Source organism: Crocodylus siamensis, chromosome 1 (assembly GCF_052110815.1).
Source record: "Crocodylus siamensis isolate JL-2025a chromosome 1, ASM5211081v1, whole genome shotgun sequence".
NCBI lineage: Eukaryota > Metazoa > Chordata > Crocodylia > Crocodylidae > Crocodylus > Crocodylus siamensis.
In genome coordinates this window covers 377,054,868-377,068,616 of record NC_143395.1, presented here as the reverse complement: position 1 = coordinate 377,068,616, position 13,749 = coordinate 377,054,868, and positions in this window count along the sequence as shown.

The following is a 13,749-nucleotide window of genomic DNA, read 5'->3' as shown; positions in this document are numbered from 1 at the left end:
ACTAGTCAATCACAGGATGCCTATGAGCCACTAATATACAGCAGCAGTGAAAAAAGCAAATCCAATCTTAGAACAGGGCAGCACTGGTTGTGGTGGCTGCTGTTTTTTTCTGCCTCCCTCCTCCTCCCCTGATCCCTCCTCACCCCACATTCAGGCTCAGAATGGCTGTTTCAGTGGCCCCACCCTAGTTATACTACTGGAAGAGTAGCCCTAAGTGTTGAAAACACTGTAGCAAAGACTTAATAGAGGCAGCAACATCCCTGCCATCAAACAAAAGTTTAAAAATCCCTTGAGACTGCAAATCTTTGGAAGGCCAATAAGTACACCCTTTGAAGACATGAAAGAGTTGTAACATTTGCTGTGATGGAAGGGCTGCTGTTCTATATTTCATTTGTTCAAAAAAAAGAAAAAAATGTTAATTGTTGACATGGAGAAACTGATCCCCCCAAAACATTTTTAAATCAGATTTGGATATAAACTAAATTACAACTAGACACAAGATCTTTAGAATATAGTCAGTGAGCTGTGTGTTAAGGCCTTTGAATGGAGACTCTTAATCATTGCTACCCATCGTTGTATTCTCACTAGTCCATCTCTTAGGACTTTTATACACACGACATTGTTTGTATCTATTTAACTATACTGACCTGGAAACCAATAAGGTACATTTAAATTGGTGAAATCCTCCAGTGTGGAAGCTGTCATGCTGCTATAAATGTACTAATATCTGTGTGATTAAATAAGTTATTTAATATTAGTACATTTATAGCAGCATGACTGCTTCTACATTGAAGGATTTCAGTGTTCAGAGGATGTCTTTTCGTAACAGTATCACAGTAGGGAGTTGCACTGATTTCACTGTCATTTTCTTAGTTGATATGGTTAAATCAGTACGAAAATCTTTTGAGACTGCAAAGTTTGCAAAATTCTGTTCTTGCTGAGAAGATAAATGATTTCTTTGTATTTTTCTTCATCATAAATAATGATGGAAAGATGTGTGTCCTAGATACAATCTTTTCTAATAATAAAGATGAGGAATGATCAGCAACTGAAGTATCAGAACAAGTGACTCAAGAAAAAGAATGATTAAAAAAAGCTGTGAGTCTCCAGGTCCAGATGGTATATATCTGGTGCTTCTAAAAGAGTTCAAGTGTGAAGTAGCTGAGTTTCTAGAAAAATCTGTTGCCAAAAAGCTACTGTACCGAAGGATTGGAGTGTAGCAAATGTACCAATATTTTAGAAAGGCTCTAGACAGAGAAGGCTCTTTGGATAAATCTGATATCTTTTATTAGACCAACTCAAATAGTTGGAAAAATGTTTTGCAAGCTTTTGGGTACAAATACCTTTCATCAGATTAAAGAAGCGGCTGCAGTTTGTCTGTGCTCTTCACATTTGTTTTGGAGAATTACGGATGAATAAACTTCATATCTGTGCCTAGATAGAGAAAGGTAGAGCGATTGGTTGAAATGTCTAGTAAAAAACATTAATAAAATAGTTGGAAAGTCATAAAATGTTAGGGCATAACTAGCACGGTTTCTGCAAAAGAAAAACATATCTTGGTATAAAAATACTTTTAACATGTCAATAAGGTAGGGAAATAAAGGAGAACTGATGATAATTATTTGTTTAGCCTTCCAAAAGGGCTCTTGACAAAGTTCCTCCCAAGAGTCTAGTAAAGAACCTTGAAAAGCAAACCATTGTCATGAATAAAAAGTGGGCTCTGGCACTGGAAATAAAGTGCTGAGTCTTCATCATGGTTAACCTCAGCGTGCCTCAAGTTTCCATATTAAGTCCAAGATAATGTAATGCACACATTGATGACTGACAAGGAGATGAGAAGAAACAAAATTTGAAAATCATGACTAGACAAAGATGCTGAGGGATTTAAGTAAAGTACGCAAATAGGCAACATGACAGGAGATGAGGTTCAGTGTAGATGAATACAAAGCTGTGCTGAATGTACAGCACATAATAGGTTTCCAAATTACCTGTACCAAATCAGGAAAGGGGTCAGCACAACATTGTGGCCAGCTAAATAAAGACTTCCAGGTACTGTGCAGCTGTGGTAAAAAATATTGGTTGTTAGGATGCATAGAGAATGGGGGAAAGAAAAATATGGAAAACAAATGCTATAATATAAATTGGTTATCCTAACTTCTGGGAATGTGGTATAGTCAGCCCATCTCAAAAAGGAAATTAAAAACTTACTGTATTCACCCAAACCCAAACCCAAGACAACTTTAAATTTAAAACACCTCCTCCCCCAGTAATTATATTCTATTTGTTATAACTTTCCATATATAGTCTAATTAGTGGAAGGTCTAATTAGACCTTCCACTGCTGTGGTGGGGAAGGAAGTGGCTGGAAGGGGCTGGGGGCAGGGTCCAGAGCCCTACCCTTTGTTTCCCTGCCCTGTGTTCTGTGCCTGTCCCCACTGATGTCTGCCCCTTGCCACGTGCTCCCCTGCAGCCTGCCCCTCTGTGCCAGTGCCTGCCTCCCTCCCTAGCCCCACATAGCTTTGCCTGCCTCCCTACTCCCTTGCTTCCCACCCTCTGCTCCCCCGCTCCAGCCTGCTTCCCTTGCCTTCTGCTCTGGATCAAGGCTCTCAGCAGTAGCTCCACAACTGCCCGGTGCAGCCTGGCAACTCCCAGCTGGGCAGGGTCAGGACTGGAAAGACTAGAACAGGGGCAGAAGGCGAGGGGAGAAAAGGCAGCTGGGTGGGGAGGTAGGCAGTGGGGAGAGTGGAAGATGGCGGGGCAGACTGAAGTTTACCTCTCCCTGCATTGTCCCCAGCCACATGTCCCTTACCCCACCAAAGAGCCATTCCAGCCAGGGGCAGGCAGGGGCTCAGCTCTGGCTTCAGCCTCAAGGTGGCAGGGCACCAGGCACTGGTGGGGGTGGAAGGGAAGGCAGAAGGGAGCAGACATCCAAGGTGGGAACAGGCATGGGGAGCAAGTGTCTGGGAGGTACAAGAACCAGGAAGCAGGTGTGGGTGGGGAGCGGCTGAGGGGGCAAGCAGAGCGGCAAGAGGAGGGGGTTTGCTTTACCTGCCACAATGGTAGGGAGGGAAAATTCAAGATGACTCTCCAATAATTAAATTTTATACCTGGGATATTATAACAGATGTATAAATTTCCATGTACAGAACCTAATTTTGCAAAGGAGTCATCTTAAATTTAAAGTAATCTTAGATTCATGGAAATACAGTATTTTCCCCTGGCAATATAATTAACTAATTTAGGAATTTTGTCCAGGCCTCTTTAAGCAAAGCTTAGAGGAGGATGTTGCTTCCAGAAGCTCTTATCTTTCAGAACTTTCTTTTAAAGATTACAGTGGTTTTCATTGCTTGGTTCAGTGTGATAAAAATATATAAAATAATGATTGTAGAGGTATGAAGGAATATCAAGAGTTTTGTTTTCCCATTCTCAAAATACAAAAGGGGATATATAAAATTCAGAAATGGCATATTAAAAGATGATAAAAGGCAATAAGTTTCCATACAATTTGTAATTTAGTTGTGGAACTCATTGTCACCAGATCATATGGAGAGCAAGAATTTAGGGAGATTAAAAAAAAGGATTTGAAATTTATGTAGATAAAAAAGTATCTGGTGTTTTAGTTAGCAATGCTAACAACTTAAACCAAAGTCTAATGGACAGGGATTGGAATGAGACCTGTTAGTACATTTACTTATTGTGGGGTTTTTTGCAACTTCCTTGAAAGCTTTTGGCATTGGCCATAACTAGAAAAAGGAAATTAGATTAGATGGAACATGGCTTTTCAATACTGCAGGGATATTGCTATGGGTGTGTAGGTAAGCGAAGGGAACTGGTGTAAAGAATGGAAGTAGTGACTCTGGCTCAGGGTACAGGGCTTGAGAAAAGAGGTATCTAGACATAAAGGGGACTTGGTTTTATAATAGCACAGGTTCTCAAACAGTAAACAGTGGTGAGAGAGGAAGTTGCCTTTAACTGTGTGCCAACAATTCAATTTTCTTTGTCTCTATAGATAAACTAGGAACGCTTTGTTTAGTTTATGAGAAGTAACAATATGATATGTTCAACAAGCCATTTTTATTTTTCTCCAATTTGTTTCTCCAGTTATTATTAATGTAGCAGCATTTAAAAAATGGACCCACCTGAAAGAATGGGAAGGGTTGCCTCGCAGAGAGATTTGTTATGTTGTAAATAATTAAATCTTGTAAATATTTTGAGAATTGTCTGCAAGGGTATTTGGTTGCAAGGGGAGGTCCTCCGCTCGGGGGCACTACAGCAGCTTCCCAGGGGGGCTGGGCAGAGCTACAGGCTACCAGGTACCCCAGGATCCCATTATTCAGGTGAGGGCACGTGTAGTGTCACACCCAGGGTTACAATGTGGGGCTCGTCTGGGATTTCTTGGCAGTATACCCATCTTAACAGGTGCCATGTACCCATAGCTGAGCATCTCCCCCACCTTTCAACAGGCTTGTGTTTTTGTTTTGATTTGCTTATCCCAAATAATTTTCACCCCACTGTGGGAGTGTTGGTGTGAGGGTTCTCAATTGTTATGGCCATGGCCAAGCTTCTGCAGTGGTGCATGGAGCTGCAGGTGAGCCCAGGGAGGGTGATTGAGATTACCAACATCCCCAAGAACCTTTCCGCAGAGGCCATTCGGGATCTGGTCGGGGGTCCTCTCGATGCCTTAGACTATGTCAGGTGCGTGGATTGCGCCCTGATGAGAGAGGGGATCATCAGATGGCAGTATGTGAACTGACAACTGCAGTGGATGCCCTGCGTATTCCCTGGATGCTAGAGGTCACAGATGAGGAAGTCTGGACTGTAACTCTAGTAGATAGGGGGCCTGTGCCTTGCCCAGACTCTGGAGGGGAATCCGAAGAACCCCCCTCCAAAGGAGCTGAAGACCCTGTGCCAGCTGCCCCGGGTGAGAGTGGGATAGGCTTCAGAGCACCAGACCCAGAGTGGGCAAAGGCATTGGGAAAAGCCCTAAAGGAGGCCCTCCAGCCACCACCTGAGTCAGTTGCCTACAAGAGGCTCCGCATATTTTCAGGGAAGGACCCACTCCCCCCAGGGGAAGAGACTTTTGAGGCTTTGCATTCCCATGTAATGGAGACTTTGGCCTCATGGGCAGTCTCAGAAGAGGAGAAGTGGAGGCAGCTGCTGGAGTCTCCAAGATCCAGCTTTTGAAGTGGTCCGAATGATTAAGCAAGAAAATCCCAACATTTGGGTTCTTCAGTGTCTCGAACTTCTGTCTAGTGTCTTTGGAAAATCAGTGCAAACTGAGGCTTTATTCCTGGAATTTAATAAGACATACCAACAAAAAGGGGAAACAGCTGCCACTTACATTCTGCAATTAGACAAAGTGTTACAGCAGCTAGTGGTCCAAGGAGGACTCACTCGGTAGATGGCTGGCAAGGCTCGCTTGCAGCAGCTCCAGTTAGGAATACTTTATGATGAGCAACTGGTAAGGGAGCTCAACCTCACTGGGAGGAGAGAGGATCCCCCTACATTTAGGCAGTTGCTTCAGGAAATCAGGGAGGCTGAAAGCCTATGAGCCGTAAAGGCCTCCATCAAAGCGGTAGCACTAGTGCCAGCCCAAGAATTGGCCATGGCTCCGTGCCCACCACGAGCATTGGTTGTCGAGATGCCGCCAGCGCCTGACTTCGACAATGATACTCCACAGCCACTAGCCGTGCTGCACCAGCAAGCCCAGGTGACATGGGGAAATTTGCCCAGGGCCTCCCAAGGCTCACTAGCTACAAGGTCACAATGGCTCCGCCAGCCCAAGGGGAGAGCAACATTTTGTTACAGGTGCGGGGAAGACAGACATTTTAAGCGCCACTGTACAAGTCAGGGAAACCCACCCCTGGTATGGCGGCGACTGCAGGCAATGAGGGAGGAGCCAGGAAATGGTGGCGAGACCTGGGGAAGGAGCCGACCTGAGTCTCAGCTTCTACAGGCTCTGACAGTCCTGGAACCGCAGCTCGGTTTCCCCCAGGACTAGTGGGACCTAGGGCAGAGGTCCCTGTGGTGATAGAGGGACGGAAGTGTATTGCTGTGTTAGACAGTGGGTCACACTTAACTATCATATTCCAGTCTTTCTATGACAAGTTTTTGAAGCATTTACCACTGCAACCACTAACTGAGCTGGGGCTATGTGGCTTAAGCCAAGAGGTCTACCTGTACAGTGGGTACGTTACTGCCCAGCTAGAGTTCCCCAAGGAAGTGGCCAGGGTATGCAAGTCTGTGGCTGTTGCTGCGCTTGTGCACCTAGATCCGGCCAATATAATTGTTGGAATCAACTCCAGTCTGTTCCAAGTGCTAGCGCAATATTGTCGGCAAAAGGCTAGGAAATAGTACTTAAAAGCTTTGCCTGTGCATGCCCTTTGCACTCGAGCATATCAGCAGATTGAGACCTTGGCCAGTCATGAAACTGATGTCATGCTGGGAACTCTGTATTATGCAGGCGAGACTCCCAAAAAGGTGCTTGCGTGAGGCAGCCAGTTTTTACTGACTGCCCCTAAGGGCATTGCCTGGATCCATCACAAGAAGCTGGCTGTGGTAGAGCCACCTGAGGACTCTGGACCCTTAAGGCAGATGCTGGTTCCCAGTGGAGTAGTCAATATTGGAGGGAAGCTCCATCTTCAGTGACTGTATCAGTAGTGAAGCCCACAGAAAAAAGACATCACAGTGAAGCCAGGGCAACGTGTAGCTGAACTGGTTGAAGCAGAGGTAGCTGTGTCACCTATACAGTCTTCACAAACCCAGATTGTGGACCCTTCAAAGTTCAATTTTGGAAGCTCCCCAGTACCAGCCGCTTGGAAGACCAGAGTGCAGGAAAAGCTAAGTGCTCGAGGAAATGTATTCTCTGTGCATGAGTGGGATGTTGGACTGGCTAAAGGAGTCAAGATTCAGCTTCAAGACACCCGACCGTTTCAGGAGCGTTCCCAAAGAATCACCCTCTCAGAGATGGAGGATGTGAGGCGGCACATCCAGCAACTCTTGGATGGCATCATATTCGAGACACGTAGCCCATATGCCTCCCCAGTTGTGGTAGTGCAAAAAAAATCTAGCAAAATTTGGATGTGTATTGATTATCGAACCCTCAACAGCTGCACTACAGTGGACCAATACACTGTACCCTGAGTGCAAGATGCCCTTGATTGTTTGTTGGGAAGCCAGTGGTTCTCGGTGCTTAACCTGTGGAGCAGTTATTACCAAATTCTGCTGGCGCAAGAGGATAAATCAAAAACAGCCTTCATCTGCCCACTGGGATTCTACCAATTCAAGCGGATGCCCCAGGGGATCTCTGATGCCCCTGCTACGTTTCAACTGTTAATGGAAAAGGTAGTGGGAGATATGAGCATGACTCAAGTGCTGGTATACCTGGATGACATCATAGTATTCGGGAAGACATTAGAGGAGCATGAAGAACGACTGTTGAAAGTCCTGGATTGATTGCAAGCTGCTAGACTTAAGCTTGCCCTGGACAAGTGCCAGTTTTACCAGACATCAGTCAAATACATTGGACATATAGTGTCCCAGGAGGGAGTCAGCACAGATCCTGATAAGATCAATGCCATGGCAACGTGACCAAGGCCAAGGAACTTCCAGGAACGTAGGCAATTCTTGGGGTTTGCTGGGTACTATAGACAATTTGCCCAGAACTATGCCAGATTGGCAAAACCCCTAAATGACCTCACTTGGGGATATCATGCAAGGAGCCAGATCTGAAGTAAAGGAACTCTGTCTAAGGCAGGAGCAGGCAGGCCCCTGGGTTTGCAGGACCCATTAGAGTTATTTGGACCATGATGGGATGAAAATTATGAGCGGGCATTCAGAGCCTCATCCGGAGTTTGACAGGTGCCCTGGTATTAGTTTATTCAAACCCGCAACGGCCCTTCGTATTGCATACGGATGCCAGCCTTGAGGGTTTGGGGGCTGTGCTATACCAAGAGCACCAAGGAAAATTAAATCCCATTGCTTTTGCCAGCCGAGGTTTAGTAGACAATGAAACTTGGTACCCGACACATAAGCTAGAGTTCCTTGTGCTCAAGTGGGCGGTGACTGCCAAATTCAAGGACTACCTGTATGGGACCCAATTTGAAGTTTGGACTGATAACAATCCACTAACCTGTGTGCTAATAAGTGCCAAGCTGGATGCAACAGGGCACTGTTGGGTAGCAACATTGGCCAGTTACCGCTTCAGTTTGCACTATAGAGCAGGGAGGAAAAACATAGATGCTGACACTTTATCGTGACAGCCAGAGGAGAGAGAAATAGCAATGGCAGATGAGGTTCAGAGTATCTGTGGTTTAGAGGAAAGAAGAACATCTGAGGCAGAGAGTCTACCTGACTGTGCAGCAGAAGTGCTGGGCCTGCCACCGGACAGTGTCCCACGGGCCACGGTGGGTTATGTGACTCTAGATCAATCGCCATTGCCACGACTCAATGCCACAGGATGGTGACAAGCTCAAGAAGCTGATCCTGAACATAAAAGAAATTTTAGAAAAAAGAAAAAGGGACCTGTCAAAGGAATTCAAGCCTAAAACACTTGGTGGCCAAAACCTCCTTCGTGAATGGCCCCGACTGAGGGTTGTAGAGGGAGTGTTGTACCAAATGGTAACCGCCCTGGATGGGGACACTCACAAGCAACTAGTGCTGCCCCAAGAATACCAGGCACTGGCACTGAGAGCATTGCATGATGGCCTCGGGCACCTTGGGGTCGAGTGAACACTGGCATTGGTTTGGGACCAATTTTTTTGGCTTGGGATAGCCAGAGATGTCCAAAAGTGTGAAACTTGTGTGCACTGCATGCAGCGGAAAACTTTGCTGACTAGGACGGTTTACTTGTACACCATCCACAGTTCAAAACCCTTAGAGCTGGTGTGTATTGATTTCCTAACTATTGAAACTGATCGCAAAAACATCAGCAATGTACTAGTAGTCACAGATCACTTTACCAGGTAAGCCCAGGCCTACCCCACCAGGGACCAAAGGGCCACCACTGTGGCAAAGGTTCTATGGTGCCGATCTTCAAGAAAGGGAGGAGAGTGGATCCGGCTAACTACAGGCCCATTAGCCTGACTTCTATCCTGGGGAAGATCCTAGAAAAGTTTATTAAGGAGGCCATCCTTGAGGGACTGGCCCAGGCTAACATCCTAAGGGATAGCCAGCACGGGTTTGCTGCGGGTAGGTCTTGTTTGACCAATCTCATTTCCTTCTACGACCAGGTGACCTATCACCTGGACAAGGGAGAAGAGATTGATGTCATATATCTTGACTTCAAAAAAGCTTTTGATCTGGTATCCCATGATCACCTCTTGGCAAAACTGGCCAGTTGCGGCCTTGGGTGCACCACGAACCGCTGGCTGGAAAATTGGCTCCGTGGTCAGACCCAGAGGGTTGTAATTGATGCCAGTCACTCATCGTGGTGCCCTGTGACCAGTGGGGTCCCTCAAGGCTCTGTCTTTGGACCCATACTGTTCAACATCTTCATTAATGATGTGGTCATTGGAGTCAGGAGTGGACTGGCCAAGTTCGCCGATGACACCAAACTTTGGGGCAAAGCATCCACGCCAGAAGATAGGCGGGTGATCCAGGCTGACCTGGACAAGCTCAGCAAATGGGCAGATGAGAACCTGATGGTGTTTAACACTGAAAAATGCAAGGTTCTCCACCTTGGGAGGAAAAACCTGCAGCATCCTTATAGGCTCGGCAGTGCTATGTTGGATAGCACTACAGAAGAAAGAGACTTGGGGGTCATCGTTGACCACAAGATGAACATGAGCCTGCAATGCAATGATGCGGCTAGTAAAGCGACCAAAACTCTGGCTTGCATCCATAGATGCTTCTCGAGCAAATCCCAGGACGTCATTCTCCCCTTGTACTCGGCCTTGGTGAGGCCGCAGCTGGAGTACTGCGTCCAGTTTTGGGCTCCACAATTCAAAAAGGATGTGGAGAAGCTTGAGAGAGTCCAGAGGAGAGCCACGCGCATGATCAGAGGTCAGGAAAACAGATCTTACGATGACAGACTGAAAGACATGGGACTCTTTAGCCTGGAAAAGCATAGGCTCAGGGGTGATCTGATGGCCACCTATAAGTTTATCAGGGGTGACCACCAGGATCTGGGGGAACGTTTGTTCACCAGAGCACCCCAAGGGATGACAAGGTCGAACGGTCATAAACTCCTGCAAGACCGTTTCAGGCTGGACATAAGGAAGAATTTCTTTACTGTCCGAGCCCCCAAGGTCTGGAACAGTCTGCCAGCGGAGGTGGTTCAAGCACCTACACTGAACACCTTCAAGAGTAAATTGGATGCTTATCTTGCTGGGATCCTATAACCCCAGCTGACTTCCTGCCCTTTGGGCAGGGGGCTGGACTCGATGATCTCCCGAGGTCCATTCCAGCCCTGATGTCTATGAAATCTATGAAATCTATGGGAAAAGTACTTTGTGGTGTATGGCCTTCCGGAGCAGATCCACTCTGATCAAGGGCGAGACTTCAAAAGTCACCTATTAAGAGAAATTTTCTAGATGGCTGGCATCCAGAAGTCATGGACCACTCCCTATCGCCCCCAAGGGGACCCTCAGCCAAAGAGGTTTAACTGGACTCTCCTTAATATGTGGGTACACTGCAGAACGAACAGAAGGAGCATTGGAGCCAACACCTAGCTTTTTTGGTGCATGCATACAATGCTACCAGAAACGATGCCACCCGAGCCAGCCCCTACTCACTCATGTTTGGAAGGGAACCTCGACTACCGACAGATCTCTGCTTTAGGGTTGCCGAGGACCAAGATGAGTCTGAATCATATGGGCAGTATGCCCAAAAGCTGAGGGAGAGACTGCAGTGAGTGTACCAGCTGGTAATGGAAGCTGCCCATCGAAACACAGCCCGGCACAAGCAGATGTATAACCTTCGAGTGCGTCCAGAAGGTCTACAGGTCGGAGATAGGGTGCTGCTGAGGAACCTTGGGGTGATAGGAAAACATTGCCAATAGGTGGCAGCCCTCTCCTTACATTATTGAAAGACAACTTGGGAATTTACCAGTCTACAAAATATGCCCTTGTTAGAAATGGAGTATTGTTATAATATTGTTAGAAATGGAGTGTTGTTAGAAATGCACAGTTTGCATCTCGTACCTGATAAGCAAAACACTGCCAAGGACCTTTTTTGTCCTTGGCCAGCTTTGCTACAGTTTTTCTTATACTAAATCACTCCCTCCCCCTAACTCCCCCTGGTTTTCTCATGCAGATTACAGAAGCTGGAATTCAACTGACTGTGTCCTTGAAAGCAGGGGGGATTTAAACTCTTGGTGACCTAAAGAACTTTCTGAGCATGCGCAATTAGCTGATGCATATTTACTTATCCGCCCTGCATACTTAAGTAGTTAATTATAATATACATGTGATGGATGAAGTGACGTAGCCACATACATGTTTGTATGAAACGGAAATGAGCTGTAAGAGTTCCTGTTTCTGCACACGTGCCCAGGAGGAGAAGGATAAAAACCAGCTGAAAAAGTTCCTCAGGGGTTCGGAGTAATCTGAGTTTTTTAACTCTGCTCTGACCCTATTTGCAAATACACCTTTTGTGCTGCTAATAAGTGTGTGTCTGAGATTTCTTTGCGTGCCTCCAGAGAAACGAACCGCTTTTTGCATCACTCTGAAAGTGGAAGGGGCCCAGAAAAGACTGTGCATAGGAACTTGCTCCTTCTGGTAGGGGAGTTGGTAGGACCCGCATTGACAAGAGAAGGGGTTCATGAGTCCCCATGGAAGAGTACCACACGGCGGTGGATCTGTTGTGCAAAGCAAGAAGGCTGTGAGCTCACTGGACACTGGCATGAGCCCGATAGTGAGTCCGAAGAGAACTATTCTGAAGGGCTAGACTTAGGTACTGGGGTCGCCTGGTGTCCCTTGGAGCCTGAGAGCCCCGTAGACCCCAGTGTGGGGCCTATCCCAGGCAGTTCCCCTCAGTCCGGGGACAGTAGTAGCCTGGTTTAGAATACAACAGGAGTCTCCTCCAATCCTACTGCAGGCAGCACCAGTGCAGAACAGGAGGGCGATATTAACTGGGAATAGGAGTTGGAGTCCCCACGTGGTCAGGGTTGGGGTCTTGATGGCACTGAACAAGTTAGCTCCAAGGAGATAGTGCTCAATATACCCCAGCCCGTTCAAATAAGGAAATGAGTATCCCGGCTGACATATGATGCTCCAGGAGTCAGCGTCAAGGTCTCCATTTCTTTGCTGTGGAAGTACTAAGGGACTGAGACTGCATCCAGCCCGGTTTGCTGGGACAGCGAACCTTGATGCGGGGGAGGATGTAGCAGCATTTAAAAAATGGACTCACCTGAAAGAATGGGAAGGGCTGCCTGGCAGAGAGACAGAGTTTGTCCCAGTGCTATGGGCTACCGTGTACCCCAGGATCCCACTATTTTGGTGAGGGCGCGTGTAGTGTCGCGCCCAGGGTTACATTAAGATAACAGTTATATGGGTAATTTCATACAGTTCACCCGCAAATAATAAACAATAAACCTTTGTAATCTTTAAGAGAAACTGCTGAGGGAATAAATGTTTCTGAAACCAGTATTAGTTTTGGTTAAAGATGCCTGGACAAAAGAGTCCTATGTCAGCAAATCATGTTGCCTTAAAATAAATAATTCAAGAGTAGTATAGGATTTGGATGGTATACAGTAATTATGGCATGGCACCTCACCTTATCATATCAGGATATCAGGATAAAGAGAATATTGATTAGGTTCAATACACTGATTGGGATAAGAATTTTCATGAAAAAAATAGTATGTGAACATTTTAAGGGTGCCTCATACACAATAAAACCAAATTAAGTTTCCATGGGACACCTTAGCATTTACTATCTTTGAGGGATTTGACTTTTCCACCTTAACTTTCTTGTAGCTCTCTGGTTTTAGCAGAACCTTCCTTCCTTCCTTCCAAATATGGGACCATATTGACTTTCCTTATGGGTCATCAGTAGGCTTGGAATTTTATTTCTGTGGTAATGACCCATTCTTTTGGAGAAGGCAGGGTAGATATGCACCTTACAGACTAAATCAGAGCTACCTAGCACAAACTGTTATGAGTTTGAGCTCACTTAATCAGCTATACTAATATATAATATATAATAATAATAATATATATCTCTGATTTAGTCCATAAGGTGCAAATTTACCTTGCCTTCTGTCTGACTTCATATTAACACCACTAATTATCTCTCCATGTTCTTGGAGGCAGTAGTGTATCTCAGGGGTTTTCAACCTTGTGGGGTCAGTGTACCCCCAGCCGCTGGTCGAGAAGGAAGGAGACCCCTGGCAGGTGGTTGAGGAACTGGGCGAGGGTCCCCCAGCAGCCGATCAGTGAGCGTGCCAGTGGTGGCGGCAGAAATGGTAGCTGCGCCTGCTGCTGAGTACCCCCGGAAGCCTTCCCAAGTACCCCTAGGGGCATGCATACCCCCGGTGAAACCCCCTGGTGTAACTGGTAACTTGTAGTCGGCTGTTACCCTGTGTGTGGAGCAGCCAGCACTGGGACATGACAGGCATCCTGTCAGTGGGATATACATCTATTTGCAGAGAAACACGGAGCGTCATGAGCTGGGGGCTCACTTCCAAGGTCTGGATGGGGAAGCGGTCACAAACTCCAGCTTCCCTCCTCCATGCTCTCCTGTCTTAGACCTGCTGTTTCATCCACCCTCAGCAAAAAGAAGGTGCTTAGCGGTGTTAGCCTGAAGCCAG